Here is a 16,063-nt window from a genome sequence, read left to right as displayed (position 1 = left end):
ATAGATTGGACTAAGCAGAAGAATTTCAGCAAAAATTTCAGAGCTCAAAGACTGATCTTTCAAACTAACTCAGTCAGACAAAAAAAAAAGAAAAAAGAAAAAAGAATTTTTAAAAATGAACAAAATCTTCAAGAAACATGTGAATATGTAAAGCAATCAAGTTTAGGAATTGTCAGCATTTCTGAGAGAGAAGGAGAAAAAATGAACAACCTGGAAAACATATTTCAGGGAATACTTATAGAAAATTTTCCTAATCTTGATAGACAGGTAGACATCTGAATACAAGAAATGCATAAAACACCTATAAGATACTGTACAAAACAAACACCACCAAGGCAAAGGGTCACTAGACTACCCAAGATCAAAGCTAAAGAAAAAATCTCAAGGGCAACTAAAGAAAAAAAGCAGTTAATGTACAAAGGGAACCCCATCAGACTAACAGCAGACTTAGCAAAAACCTCACAAGCCAAGAAATATTGGGGGTTTATTTTCAACATTCTTAAAGCAAAGAAATTCTAACCAAGAATTTCATATCCCGCCAAGCTAAACTTCATCAGTGAAGGAGAAATAAAAACTTTTCTAGATAAGTAAGTGCTAAGAGAATTCATTACCATGAGACCAGACTTACAAGAGACCTTAAGAGTAGGGGTCCCCAACCCCTGGACCAGAGAACAATACCAGTCCATGGCCTATTAGGAACTGAGCTGCACAGCAGGAGGTGGGTGGGTCAGGGAGCATTACTGCCTGAGCTCCACCTCCTGTCAGATCAGTGATGACGTTAGATTATTATAGGAGCACAAACCATATTGTGAACTGTGCAGGCAAGGGATCTAGGTTGTGTGCTCCTTATGAGAATCGAACTAATGCCTGATGATTTGAGGTGGAACAGTTTCATCCCAGAACCATAATCCACCCCACAGCGCCCCCCTATCCATGGAAAAATTGTCTTCCATGAAACTGGTCCCAGGTATCAAAAAGGTTGGAGAACACTGCTTAAGAAAGTTCAAAACATGGAAACAGAAGAACAATACCAACTACCACAGAAACATGCTTATAAACATAATTCCTGGGCTGCAAGTTTAGCTCAACATTCACAAAACAATAAATGTGACTCATCATAAAAACAGAATTAAAAACAAAAATGATATGATCATCTCAATAGACATGGTAAAAGTCTTTGAAAAAATACAATAACCCTTCATGTTAAAAACTCTCAACAAACTAGGCCTCAAAGGAATATACCTCAAAATAATAAGAATCATCTCTGACAAACTCACAGCCAACATCATACTGAACCAACAAAAGCTGGAACTATTTGCACTGAAAACTGGAACGAGACAAGAATGTCCATTTTTATCACACCCAGTCTTCATAATACTGGAAGTCATAGCCAGAGCAATCAGGCAAGAGGAAGAAATAAAAGGAATCCAAACAGAAACAGAAGAAAGCAAACTATCTCGCTTTGTGGATAACATGATTCTATATCTGAAAAACCCTAAAGACTCACCCAAAAGGCACCTGGAACTAATAAATGACTTTAGTAAACTTTTAAGATCCAAAATCATTGCAAAAAAAAAAAAAATCAGTAGCATTTCTATACACCAATAACATTCAAGCTGAGAGCAAAATCAAGAACACAATTCCATTTACAGTTACCACAAACAAAATAAAATACTTAGAAATATGTCTAATCAAGGAAGTGAAAGATCTCTATAAGGAGAACTATAAAACACTGCTGAAATAAATCATATATAACACATACAAATGGCAAAATATTCCATGCTCATGGATTGGAAGAATAAATATCATTAAAATTACCATACTGCTCAAAGCAATCTACAGATTTAATGCTATTCCTATCAAACATTAACATTATTTTTCACAGAACTAGAAAAACATGATTCCAAAATTCATATGGAACCAATAAGGGGCACAAACAGCCAAAGCAATCCTAAGCAAAAAGAACAAAGATAGAGACATCGTAATACCTGACTTCAAACTATACTATAAGGCTGCAGTAACCAAAACAACATGATACTGGTACAAAAATGGGCATATAGAACAATAGGTTAGAATACAGAACCCAGAAATAAATCCACACACCTACAACCATCTGATCTTTGACAAATTAGACAAAAATAAGCAATTAAGAAAGGACTTCATATTTAATAAATAGTGTTGGGATAACTGGCTAGCTGTATGCAGAAGAATGAAATTGGACTCCTACCTTTCATCATATACACAAATTAACTCAAGATGGATCAGACATGTACATGTAAAACCTGAAGCCATAAAAATTCTGGAAAAAAACTCTAGAAAATATCACCCTGGGCATCAGACTTGGAAAAGAATTTACAACTAAATCCTCAAAAGCAATTGCAACAACAAAAAAAAAACCAACAACAAAAAAATGAGAGATGGGACCTACATAAACTAAAAAGCTTCTGCACAGTGAGAGAAACTATCAAGAGATTGAATAGAAAACCTACAGAGTGGGAGCAAATATTCACAAACTATGCATCTGACAAAGGTCTACTGTAGAGAATCTGTAAAGAACTTAATAAGCAAAACACAAATGACTCCATTAAAAAGTGGGCAAAAGACACTTAGACTCTGTCTCAAAAAACAAAAACAAAACAACTTCATTAAAAAGTGGGCAAAAGACATGAACAAACAGTTTTCAAATAAAACATGCAAGCAGTCAACAAGCATACTATGAAATGCTGAACATTACTAATCATCAGAGAAATTCAAATGAAAACCACAGTGAGATACCATAGTGAGATACCATCTCACATCAGTCAGAATTGCGATTATTCAAAAGCTAAGGGCCGGGTGCAGTGGCTCACACCTGTAATCCTAGCACTTTAGAAGGCCGAGGTGGGCAGATCATGAGGTCAGGAGATGGAGACCATCCTGGCTAACACAGTGAAACCCTGTCTCTACTAAAAATACAAAAAAATTAGCCGGGCATGGTGATGGGTGCCTGTAGTCCCAGCTACTCGGGAGGCTGAGGCAAGAGAATGGCGTGAACCCGGGAGGCAGAGCTTGCAGTGAGCCAAGATGGTGCCACTGCACTCCTGCCTGGGGGACAAAGCAAGACTCTGTCTCAAAAAAAAAAAAAAAAAAAAAAAAGAACACCAACAGATCAGCTGGCAAGGCTATGGAGAAAAGGGAACATTTATACATTTTGGTGGGAATGTATTTAGTTCAGCCATTGTGGAAAGCAGTTTGAAGATTTCTCAAATAACTTAAAACAGAACTACTATTTGACCCAGCAGTCTCATTACTGGGTATCTATCCAAAAGAAAATAAATTATTATACCAAAAAGACACACAATATGCACTCATGTGTTCATTGCAACACTATTTACAATAGAAAAATCATGGAATCAACCTAGATGCCTATCAACAATGAGCTGGAGAAAGAAAATGTAGTATATTTACACCATGGAATACTATGCAGCCATGAAAAAATAACACAATTTTCTTTACAGCAACGTGAATGCAGCTGAAAGCCATTAATCCTAAGCAAATTACTACAGAAACAGAAAAGCAAATACCATATGTTCTCACTTATAAGTGAGAATCAATCATTTGGCAGTTGTGGATATTAAGATGGCAAGAATAGACACTGAGAACTACTAGAGAGGGGAGTGAGGGAGGGACAAGGGCTGGAAAAATAATGCTTGGGTACTATTCTCTGTACCTGGGTGTTTTAGTCCATTCTCACACTGCTATAAAGAACTACCTAAACTGGGTGATTTATGAAGAAAAGAGGTTTAGTTGACTCACAGTTCTGCAGCCTTAACAGGAAACATGACTGGGAGACCACAGGAAACTTACAATCACGGTGGAAGGATGAAGGGGAAGCAAGCACGTTCTTTACATGGCAGTAGGAGAGAGAGAGTGAATGGGGAAGTGCCACACACTTTTAAATCATCAGATCTCATGAGAACCCACTCATTAGCATGAGAACAGCAAGGAGGAAATCCGCCCCCATGATCCAATTGCCTTCCACCAGGCCCCTCCTCCAATTTGACATGAGATCTGGGAGGGGGCACAAATTCAAATCATATCACTGGGTGATGGGATCATTTGTAGCCCAAACTTCAGCATCAAGCAATTTGCCCATGTAACTAACCTTCATATGTACCCCCTAATCTAAAATAAAAGTTGAAAATATAAAAAATAAAAAGTAAAATACAATGAATATCTCCTTTAAATGTATTCTTTACCAAGGTGTCTGTACATCGTTGTCATTTGATATACTCCCTGATTCTCTATTTAACTGCCCCCAATCTCCCTGGCAAGATGTAGGGTTGCTTGCTTTAGAATACTATTGAAATGTCCACATTCAATCCTTGATATTGATGAGCTAAGGTGGCAGCACTGCATTTTTCCCTTGTGAGTGAAAAAAAGCTTTGATACCATTAAACTCTGAGCCAGATGAAACTACCTCCTTGTGTACTCCAAATTTCCAAATTGTTTCTTTTTAAACAGAAAATAATAATCAAATACAGTAGCCCATAAATTTGGAGGTCAAAGAAATTTCTATACTGTACTGATTATTAAAAGCATTTATAGAGTGTTTATGCCAGACATTAAGCGAGGTGATAACTATATAATAATTAGAAAAATAATCACATATCTGCTCTAATATCCTGGGAAGGTGTAATTCCTATGCCCTATCTATAAATCCCTCAGCCCCATCTTTTATTCATACCATTGCTGTGGCTGTGGTAGAACATAGGACAGGTGCAAACTAACAGTGCCTCACCTTGGGCTTCCACCTTAACAATTCCCATCCCCAAATTACCTTACCAGGGAATAGGACCCCATGGGGATCTAGTCAGCATTTTTTTCTTTGCAAAATAGTATTCAGGCACGGATGTTATGGGCTTACCCTGGACCAAAGAGAATGGAGCCAGTAAATAAATTGTTTACTCAATCATCTGCAAGCCAGGCAGTTCAGAGATGCATTTCATTAAGTTTCTTATTAGCCCCGGTGGGAGCACATTTAAGTCCATAGTGGCCTTTCTTACTTCCCTGATTTAACTTATTTCAATCTGGCCTCTCACTCCTATTCCCTGGAATCCATTTCCAATTAAATTCTTGCACACAAGCTTTTTCTCTTCTGCTCTGGGGAAACCTAGGGCGAGATATGACAGAGACAGGCTAAATAATTCAAAAATAAATTTACAATTATAAAGAATATTTTAGAAAGCTATGTGACCATATTGCAGGTGTAGTTCACCAAGTCAAAAGGGTCCAGGAAGGCATCTGTTATAAAAGAGGGTTTGAGCTGAACATTGGGGTTAACAAGGTGAGTGGAAGGACAAATCTAGGCAGAGGAAACAGTATGGGTAGAGAACTGAGGACACAAGCAGCTTTAGAGTTTTGGGAGAACGAGAAGCCGTCAGTGTAGATGCGATGCAGGAAGCCAGTAGTTAAAGAGGGGACCAGCTCCTGCAGCCAGTGTTGTTGCTGGAGGGCTTAGGTGGGTCTCCAGATGCCAATGAGACCCAAGACCCTGCCTGTGTTCCAGGCTCTTGATAGTTCCTCAAGAAATAATTCAGAGTTTGTTCTAATTTTATGCTGCTACTAATTAGGGGCATCATTATGATGAGGATTTCGAGAAAAAAAGTTAGGGATTTCTTGGAATTGGGGTGCCACCCTTTTTTATGTATGTATGTATGTATGTATGTATGTATGTATGTATGTATATATTTATGTATGTATGTATGTATTTTTGAGATGGAGTCTCACTCTGTTGCCCAGACTGGAGTGCAGTGGCGCGATCTCGGCTCACTGCAAGCTCCGCCTACCGGATTCACGCCATTCTCCTGCCTCAGCCTCCCGAGTAGCTGGGACTACAGGTGCCCACCACCATGGCCGGCTAATTTTTTTTTTTTTTTTTTTTTGTATTGTATTTTTAGTAGAGACGGGGTTTCAACCTGTTAGCCAGCATGATCTCAATCTCCTGATCCGCCTGCCTCGTCCTCCCAAAGTGCTGGGATTACAGGCGTGAGCCACCGTGCCGGGCTGCCACCCATTTTTACACAACATGCGGCCGTGCTTCTATCTGTCATGGTGCTGGTCGGTGTGTGACTCAGTATGGTAATGAGCATATGATTAGGTCTGGGGTAGAGCATGCGTCAAACCCAAAGCTATGTTGGACCCAGCCGGTTTCAAACCAGATTAGCTCCCATCCTGTCTGTTAGAATCTTACCAGCCCAAGTTCGTCCCCGTCCTTGTGGCTAATCTGAACAGCTCCTTTTTTGCCGCTGTGTGAAATTGCCGCTTATTTTCCCATTTCTCCAGTGACTACCCAGCATTCTTATTTTATGGGTGTTTCTTTAATTAGGGGTGGAACAATCATTAGATATTCTGGAAAAGGAGGGGATTTCAGGGACTCCTGGTTACTGATCACTTTCTCCCTTATTTGGGTTTGCCCAGAAGAGTCATCACCCTGACGGGGGTTTTAGCTATGTTCTCTCTCTTATTTTGGGTTTTCTGTTATCCTGTAGTTTCTTTGCCTAGTTCTTGTTTTAGCAGTTGTTTGGGTTTTTCCATCCTTCTGTGACCACCTAGATTTATTCCTATGTTAATATGAGCCAATTAAATATTTTTATTATTCTCTTAAGAGCCATGGAAAACTAACGATTTGAAACAGAAGACTTTAAACACACATACACACACACATATATAAGTATACATATATGTGTGTGTGTGTGTATATATAGATATTTTAAAGATCACTCTGGCTACCTAATGTGTATAAAGACAATAACCACAAAGTAATATAAATCAGTTTTAAGACAAAATCAGCCCATCTCTTCCCAAACACTATAACTGAACCTAAGGTTCTCATTTACTAACTCTCAGCTACTATTTCTCTATGTGTAAAATGAGGCTCTCTAAAAAATTTTCAATTCTAACAGTCAGCATTTTTCTTTTTCTACTTCAACTTCACAATATTGTGATTCAAAATAATGAGTTCCTCATTACATGCATAAACTTATATAAAATTAAATATTAATTTTGAGCTCCTGGCCTTCGCAGCCCCTAGCAATTGCAGGCACTAATTAAGGTAGAGCTTTATATTTTCTTTTTAGCCCAGAGTTTTTGAATGATTTATGTCAAGTATTTTGTCAATAAATGTCAGCTGTCATTAACAGTAACTAATTAGTATTAAACAATACTAATTTAAGTAGCATTTTTTCACTAGATTTTCCCATGAAGAAAGGTGCTATGCTTGACTCCCATATATCCTAGGATCTAACAGTTCCTTATACTTAGAAATCACTCAGCAGATAAATTGAATAAATAAGTAAATGAATGCATGAATTGCTGCCCACTTGAAGGAGGACAACGTATTTGGACCTCAGTCAAGTGGACAGAAATAAATGTTTTATTTGCTCAATCACTGTCACCACTAGAAGAGAAGCTGCACATCTCAATTGACTCTCACCTTAGACTTTGCCTATTATTACTGTTTTTTTAATTGACAGATAAAATTTATGTGTTTACTATGTATATCATGAAGTTTTGAAGTAAATATACGTTGTAAAATGATAAAATCCAGCTAATTAATGTATGTATTACCTCACATAGTTATCAGCCTTGTGGTGAGAACACTTTAAAAGTACTTTCTCAGCCTTTTTCAAGAACACAATATATTAACTATAGTCATGATACTGTATAATAACTTTCTGATTGTGTTTCTTCTATGTAACTGAAAACTTATATTCTTTGACTCTGTCTGTTTCTTCTGTCTTCTTTACCCATGTGCTTGTGTTGAAATGTCCTGCCTCCCAAAAATGCACGGATGATCAGAACTCACATCAGTTGCAATCTAAAAACTCATGTCAGTTACAATCTACAAACTACAGGCTACTGGGTCATCTTATAAAGTAGAATGCTCATGTTTTGCAACTGTGTGTCTGCTTTTTAAACTAGATTAGTATGCCAGGTTAAAATATAAACCTAAGGATATACTTTTGATTCCATATTAATAGACAATTTTTTCATATGATGTTTAAACATATAGGGATATTTTAAGAAGTTGTATATGATTTGATACTTGTTTTATATTTGTACAACATTAACTCTAATTTAAAAATAGAATTTACATTATTTATTTTATGATTAAATTTCCAGAGTCCTTAGACCACCACTTTCTTGCAGGTGTTTCCCAGATCTCTATCTAGTTCTTCCCTGTAGTCCAATATGCTCATTTTCAGCTGGCTGTTTCTGCTTGACTTCTTCTGCTCTTGGACCATGGCAGTGCTCCTGGGAGGGGGCGTAAGCTTCCATCACCCATTGGTACAAATTAAAAAGAATTCAAATAGTTTTCTATTACTTTATCTTTCCCAAAGCACATTCTATTTGATCCTCACAAAAATCCTGTAAGCTAACTTATTCCTACTTAGAGGAGGAAATTAACATAAGGAAAATAAAACTTAGGTGACTTCTTTGAGGTTACATAGATAATCCAATGACTGACGTCCTTATAAGAAGGCCATGCAAAAAAAAACACAGTCACGCCTAGCTGGAAAACAGCTAGTTGAAGGTGGAAGCAGAGACTGAAATGATGCAGCTTCAAACCAAGGAATCCAAAGGATTGCTGACAATCACCAGTGGCTAGGAAGAGGCAAGAAAGGATTCTTTCCTGGAGCTTTCAGAGAAAGCATGCCTTGGTAAAATCTTGATTTCAAACTCCTCGCTTCCAGAATTATAAAAGAATACATTTCTATTGTTTTAAGTCACCCAATTTAAGCTAATTTGTTATGTCGGTCCTTTGAAACGGATACAGGCGATTTCTTCTTTCACTTCACGGAAGTATTACATATTCAAAAGAAAGCATCATAACCACACTGAGATGCATATACTGAACAGTAAACTAGGCTCATGCACTATCAGAAAGACGTGATTCAACACGTTAGGCTCAAAACAATTAAATCTGAATTCATGACTTAAACATAGGATAACTTTCACACATCCTAAATTTAATTTAATTTAATTTATATAGCATGGATGTTAAATCCATAGACCCATTATTTTTCAAAGAATTACAAGCCTTATTATAACTCAAGAATCTGTGTGACTTCCATGATTACAAAGAACTGAATCTTTGGTTTCTCAATGTAGCTTTAGCTCTGAAAACTCTCTAATTATATTATATTGTATAACTAATAATTTTACTACCAATGGGATATCAATAGCTCTAAGAAAATAAATCAGTCATAATTATGATCATTACTGATATGCTGAATGACAGCATATTTCAACTGTTCTTTTTATAACAAATTATCAGAGTTCACAATAAATGTTTTCCCTTTCAGATAGTCTAAAGTTTTTTTAAAAGGGTCAAGGCATGATCAATTATTTACTTCATATTTAATTTAGGTTCATGATCTTTAAGGATCATGAACTTTAAATTTAATAGTTCAATTTTTATTTCAAGTCACATAAGTTAAAAATAAAAACCAATTTAAACAGCCATTAAATAAGTTTCTGAATATAGTTTATTTATATTTTTTTAAAAAAATAAGGGATACTTTTTCAAAAATTCTTGAGGATAAATGACCATTAAATTAATTATGTGGTAAAAATTTACTTCTGTTTTTATAAAAGTTAAAACTGAAGGTCACTATCTCAACAGAAATTTATTACTTTCTCCTAGAAGGAAAGAAATGGGCCTACTGAGGACTGACAAGTGCACCCTACAAAGTCAAGGACATTAGAATTGCCAAAGAGTGAAATAATTCTTTCAAAGTATGCATGGGAGACATTAATGTTGCTACATAATCATACAAGGAGTCGATTATTTTACAAGTAACTGAGGGTGAGAACCACCTCTGTGATAAAGGAGAAATATGAAGCATATGCAAACATACAGGATTTGGGAGGATTTAATCTTGGGATAATAAAACAAGAGAAGAGTACCTTATCTTCTAACACTATTTTTATTTAAATAAAATCATTACATTCTAGTCAAAAAGTGTTTATACAAATATTTTGAAAAGAAGAAAGAGAAGTGGTTAATCATGAAATAATACCAATAAAGTAAGAGTAACATAAAAAAATCATTACTATGAAGAAAATTAGATGACACTCAGAAAACATGCAGAGAGAAAACATAAAAGTTAAATATTAGGTTTAAATCATGAGGAGAGTTAAGGAAATACTTCACTAATGATCAACAAGAGAAGACTACTCTGAAAATAGCCACATGACATTGCACTTGTTCCCTTTTTTATTGGGATTTGAAAAACAGTGTGTACTGTTGTGAAAATTGCACACCTGAATTTTCTCAAAGTAGTTGGCAAATACAGTCATGTGTCACTTAATGACAGGTATAAGTTTTGTGAAATGCATTTTAGGTGATTTTGATATTGTGCAAACATCATAAAGAGTGCTTGTACAAACCTAGCTTACCATATAGTCTACTACACCTTAGGCTATATGGTATAGCTGTTGTAATCTTATCGAACCACTGTTGTATATGTGGTTCATCACTGACAGAATCATTGTTAAGCAGCATACGACTGTACTTAGGAATAGGTGGAGACTCATAACCTAAATGCTAATATATTACAGAAATCAGTTTTTACTTAACCTGGCCCTAGGGTTCTAATAAAAACAGATAGCCTCTACCCTGTTACATTAGCTTTTTATTTTTAATGTTTTTTCAAAGTTTTGAATAGCTATATAAAATATATAATTATTAAAATTCAGAAATTAAGATGTTTCAAATATAGAAAAGACCAAGTGTGGAACCAAAGGAAATTTCTTATGACCGTTTCCTAAAAAAAAAAAAAAAAAACAGCTTTAGTCATTTTGGGTCAGAGATTTCTGTGAGCCATTTAAATTGATAGATTTAGATGAGTCACCAAAGAGCAAATGGATTTTTGGACTGCATAATCAAAAGACTATATCTTAAAAACATAAATAATTGCCTCCACTCTCCATTGAATACATCACTTTTATATTTCAATACCAAAGAGATGGCCTTAGTGTTTTCCTCAGCTTAAATAAACATTAAATTGGGTTCCTCCTGACTAAAGTTCGAAGACTTCTCTTTCTTGGAGCATTTACTTAAAAAAACTTGTATTTGCAAATTTCTTCTTTGCCCCTTTGAGACATAAATCTTTTCATAACCTCTGGACAGTTTTACAACGCAGCAATGCCCTTCTTAAGGATCTAGGAGCCATCCCTTTGAAACATAATCATCAAGGAAGATACTGCCACTAACTCCCAGTCTTTGTGGTAGCATAGTAGCCTAACTTTGATAAATGCCAATTAGCAAATACAAACGGACTAATCACATTGACCAACCTACCACCTAACATCCTTATTTTATACCAGTTCAACTCAGTTCTTAAACGTTCTCCCACCTTTTGTTTAAAGCAGTGTTGAGTTCAATCTCTGTCTCCCTTTGCAATAGTCTTATTCAAGACTTCTTACCTGTTTAACTTGTCTGATGCAAGTTTTCCTTGAATAAAGCTCTAGAAACTACATATCAAAAAATCTATAAACAAACTTTTAAAGATTCAGAAGACAAACAAAAATTTAATGAAAAAGCTAAAACTAAAGTAACATTGAAGAGAATGGGTGTCTGTTCCTAGCTTGTGATAGCCATTTAGTATTGGCTTAACTTGAGGAAGTTCAATCTTGTCAGATCAATTCTGACCTGTTTCTAAACATTTATCACCCTCTAGGTGCTGAGAGTATAATTTAGAACTGTTATCTTTAACACAGTCTTTACACTATCTAGAATAATCATTGGAAAACAATGTGCCCCAAGAGAGGCCTTCATTCTTACTCCACTTATTAAAAAAAAAAAAAAAAACAGCCACACATGCAGAAACAAAACAAAACAAAAAACTAAAACAGTAGGCGTTTTCCTTGCTTTTTAGTTTTGTGCTCCTATTGGGAATAATGCTCTGCCTTCTAACTAACTATGTGTCTCGTCACTCCCTTCCCACAGAGGAAGTAAATGTACTCCTTTAGGCACCCCAGATTCTTCTGAAAATCTACTTATTTCTGACTGATTATTTAGAACCAAAATGTTGTAGGCATGCTTCATGTCCAATATTATTTGGGGGCTTAATCTTCTATTCTTGGCGTATAATCTAGTCACTCCCCAGATTACATTATGTGCCAGAAACTGATAACTTTGTTACTCATTCATCAAAACGAAGTTCCTTTTTCTGTGTTAGGCTACATATTTCAACCTCCATTTCAGTTTGATGTAGTCTTGTGACTAGCTCCTGCCAGTGAAATACAAATGCAGTGATGTGTACCTCCTGTAGGCCAAGCTTTTTAGAACCTGAGAGGTCTGTGTATATTGAGAGATCGTAGTTGTGGGTGAGGCCAATAAATTGTTTCTTCATTCAAAGATCTTTGCACCATGAAGAACCACAGCTTATCTCAATAGAGAAGACTGTATGACCCTGAGATACTGGGGTTTGAACTGAATGAAGTAAAAGGAGAAGAAATTGGGTTGTGTCTCTTGTAAAAAGGATGTAAGTGTGTTGTATATGCAAGGATGTAACAAGGATCCAATGCAAATGAATCCAAATGGATACTTGCTGAGTAGGAAGTCTTATGGCTAACTGCTGAAAATATTTCTCTCTTCTTTTAGGCATAGAGCTATGCTATTATTGCAGCTTCTCTTGTAGTTCGCTGTGGCCATGCAGTTTATTCCCACCAATGGAAAGTAAATTAGAGTGATGTGCATTATTTCAAGGCCAAAGATTTGATGCCATTTAAGTTCCCCCTCAATGCTCTTTTACCCTTTTGACTGGCTTAGATGGAGAATACAAGACAAAATTGGAAGACTTTATTGAAGATGGCATTCTCCTTCAACATGTATCCCTAAAGACTACATGAAAGAGAGATGACTTACTAATGTATTTACCTTGCCAGGAATATTACAGGGGAAATGAACTACTGTTTTCTAAACCTTTATGTGTTTTGGGGTCTCTGTTATCGCAATTAGTGTTACCCCAGTGGTTCTCAATAGGGGGCAACTTTGTCCCTCAAGGGATAGTTCACAATATCTGGGGAAATGTTTGGTTGTCCCAACTTGGAGGTGAGGGCTGCTGGCATCTTGTGGGTAGAAGTCAGGGACATATACATCCTACAAGGAATAAGAAACTCCTCCCTCAATAAAGAATGCTTCCACCCAACATGTCAATAAAGCTAAGATCTTTCTTAACTAATGACAATCATTGCTTCATAAATTGATGTTATGCTGCATCTGGGGCAAATGTGCTATGTCCCTTTGGAGAAATTACTTAACTCCTTTTGTAATAAGATGTCTTATTATGGATATTTGTGTACTTCTCAACATTGTTCAAATAGTGGCACATCAATAATGTCTAAATGCCATAAGGGATGGCATCCACATATTGTCATTTAAAAGAAAAGTAAGTATACCTGAACAATGGAGAAGGTTCACTGTCATTAGAAAAACGGTAGGAAGTCCAGCACTTTGGGAGGCCGAGACGGCGGCTCATGAGGTCAGGAGATCGAGACTATCCTGGCTAACTCGGTGAAACCCCTTCTCTACTAAAAAATACAAAAAATTAGCCGGGCGAGGTGGCGGGCGCCTATAATCCCAGCTACTCGGGAGGCTGAGGCAGGAGAATGGAGTAAACCCGGGAGGCGGAGCTTGCAGTGAGCTGAGATCCGGCCACTGCACTCCAGCCTGGGCGACAGAGCGAGACTCCGTCTCAAAAAAAAAAAAAAGAAAAAAAGAAAAAAAGAAAAACGGTAGGAAGTTAATATTTTATTGTCCTCGGTTAAATCTCTGGAGGATCTAATCTAATTTAACAGACTAAATATACTCTCATGATTTCGTAAAGCCAATATAAAACAATTTATTTGAAAGGTAACAGCAGTTTTTTAAGGTAGAGATTGACAGGAATTATCAGTGCAACAATGTAAAAGATATGAGGGAAAAGGAGAGAGAAAGCATGAGGTTGATGGAGCTGTGTAATGCAGTGATTAAAAATGGAAAGATCTAGTTCAAAATATGGGAGGTGGTGTAGATAGTGAGTGGAAAAAAAATGAGTTGGGCATTTTTTGGTTCTGTCTAATTCAGATTCATGTAAGTAATAACAATTGTCAACCATCAAAGATATTCAATTTCATTTGGAAACTGACCACAGAACAAATTATGTACAAAAGTTTAACAGATATATATGTTGACACTGTGGTGGGAAGGACAGGATTTTTTGCCTATACTGTGATGGATTTGAGGTCCCTTCAGACTTTGAGTAATACCCCTTCTGAACAGGAATTCACTGGATTACTGTGACTTGTCCTGACTTCCTTGCAAAGTGGAGGATAGAAAAGAGGGACAGTCGTTTGTGTTTTAACTATTTTTTTTGCCTTGTGAGCTAAGATGGGTTCCTTGTGATGAGAAGGATCCAGTAAAGTCATAATCCATTTAAATTTATTTCAATTATAAGATGTGTGAAGTTATACATTTATTATAAATAGCAATACAAACTTTCCTTCGAAGAGGGAAAACATCAATATCATTATGGAATTTGGTGAACTATAAAAAATTAAATTATACCAATTATTTTTATTGTTTTAATTACTTTGTAATTATAGAAAACATTAAAATAAAGTATAATTTTCAAGCTACTGAAGAATTTTTTAAAATGTGTATATTATACAATCAATATTTCACCACTTCTTTGATTTATGATGAAAACACAGGCTTACTAATTTAAATGGCCTACCCTCACTTAGTTTTAAAACTATAATGGCTTTACATAAGTTTTAAAACTGGCTTATAGTTTTAAAACTTAGTGAGGGTGGGCCATTTAAAACTATAATGGCTTTCAGCCACTAGAAAACTATAATAGCTTTCAGCTACTAGAAATTTTAGCGACACATTAATTATTTTACATAACCCAATTAAATGAACTGAAATACTTAAAGTACTTTCAGAAGAATGCCTATGAGTATATATGTGTGTAAAGGCAAGTACTATAGAGAGAGTCTATTGCAGAAAGATGTGAGTATATGTAATCAATGATACATGTCTACAATAATGGAAATATTAGCTAATCATTTTGATGTTTTGTCAGATAATACCAAAAATAAATACTTCTCAATATGTGCACGTTATGAAAAGCAACTGGCTGAATAATTTTCTAAATTTTTCAGTGTCAAATGGAACATTTGCTATCCTTTAATGACATGTAGGTAAAATGATACATGCTACTTCTAGGCCAAGGCATTAATGTATGGATGTGTGTGTTTATGGCAGAAGTCAATTTGTGTTCTAATCACTAGCACATGAGGAACCACATGTAAACCTAGTAGACTGGTCTTGAGTCACCCTGAGATCCTGGAGTTTGCCTTTGGATTGTTTCTTTTGGGGAGGAGAGTGAGTGATCATTCTGTGAGAAGAAGGCTATAAAAATAAATGGAGTCACAAGAGCAGGCGGTTCCTATTCCCCAGCCTCCCTTACTATGGTGCGTGGTGGCCATGTGACTTGTCCTCACTGAAAGAGTCTGACCTGAAGATGTGTTTACACTCAAGGCCAAGCTCCTAAGATTTTCGTGAATGTACTTCCACCAGCTTATGTTGCCTTCTTCAGTTTTGCTTTAGAATTTGAACACTAGATTTTATTTATGGATTTATTGGATGGTGCAGTAATGGAAAGGAAATAATATCACTGTTCTTCCTGCTTCTCAGAAGTTCAACTAACTTCTCAAGAAGAAGCTGGCTTAGAAGAAAATATAATAAATGAATAGGCAATGAGTATTTTTGGAGAGTAATGGGAAATTGATCTGATTAAATACAAAAGGTTTCTTATAAATACAAATTCTAGATACAAAATAAAACAAGAATTTTAAAAAGATATTTATAATGACAAAAATATTAATCATGCAGTGAACTAATTGTCATTTTTCCTCAGGCAGTTCCTGTCTTGACTCATAGTGATAAAATGTTACACAAGGTGGAAGAAAAGCTGCATGATTTATTCTAACCTATTTTATTTATAGCCTGATTACACACGTGTATTGA

Source organism: Macaca fascicularis, chromosome 7 (genome assembly GCF_037993035.2).
Source record: "Macaca fascicularis isolate 582-1 chromosome 7, T2T-MFA8v1.1".
Lineage (NCBI taxonomy): Eukaryota > Metazoa > Chordata > Mammalia > Primates > Cercopithecidae > Macaca > Macaca fascicularis.
This window is presented reverse-complemented; position numbering follows the sequence as displayed.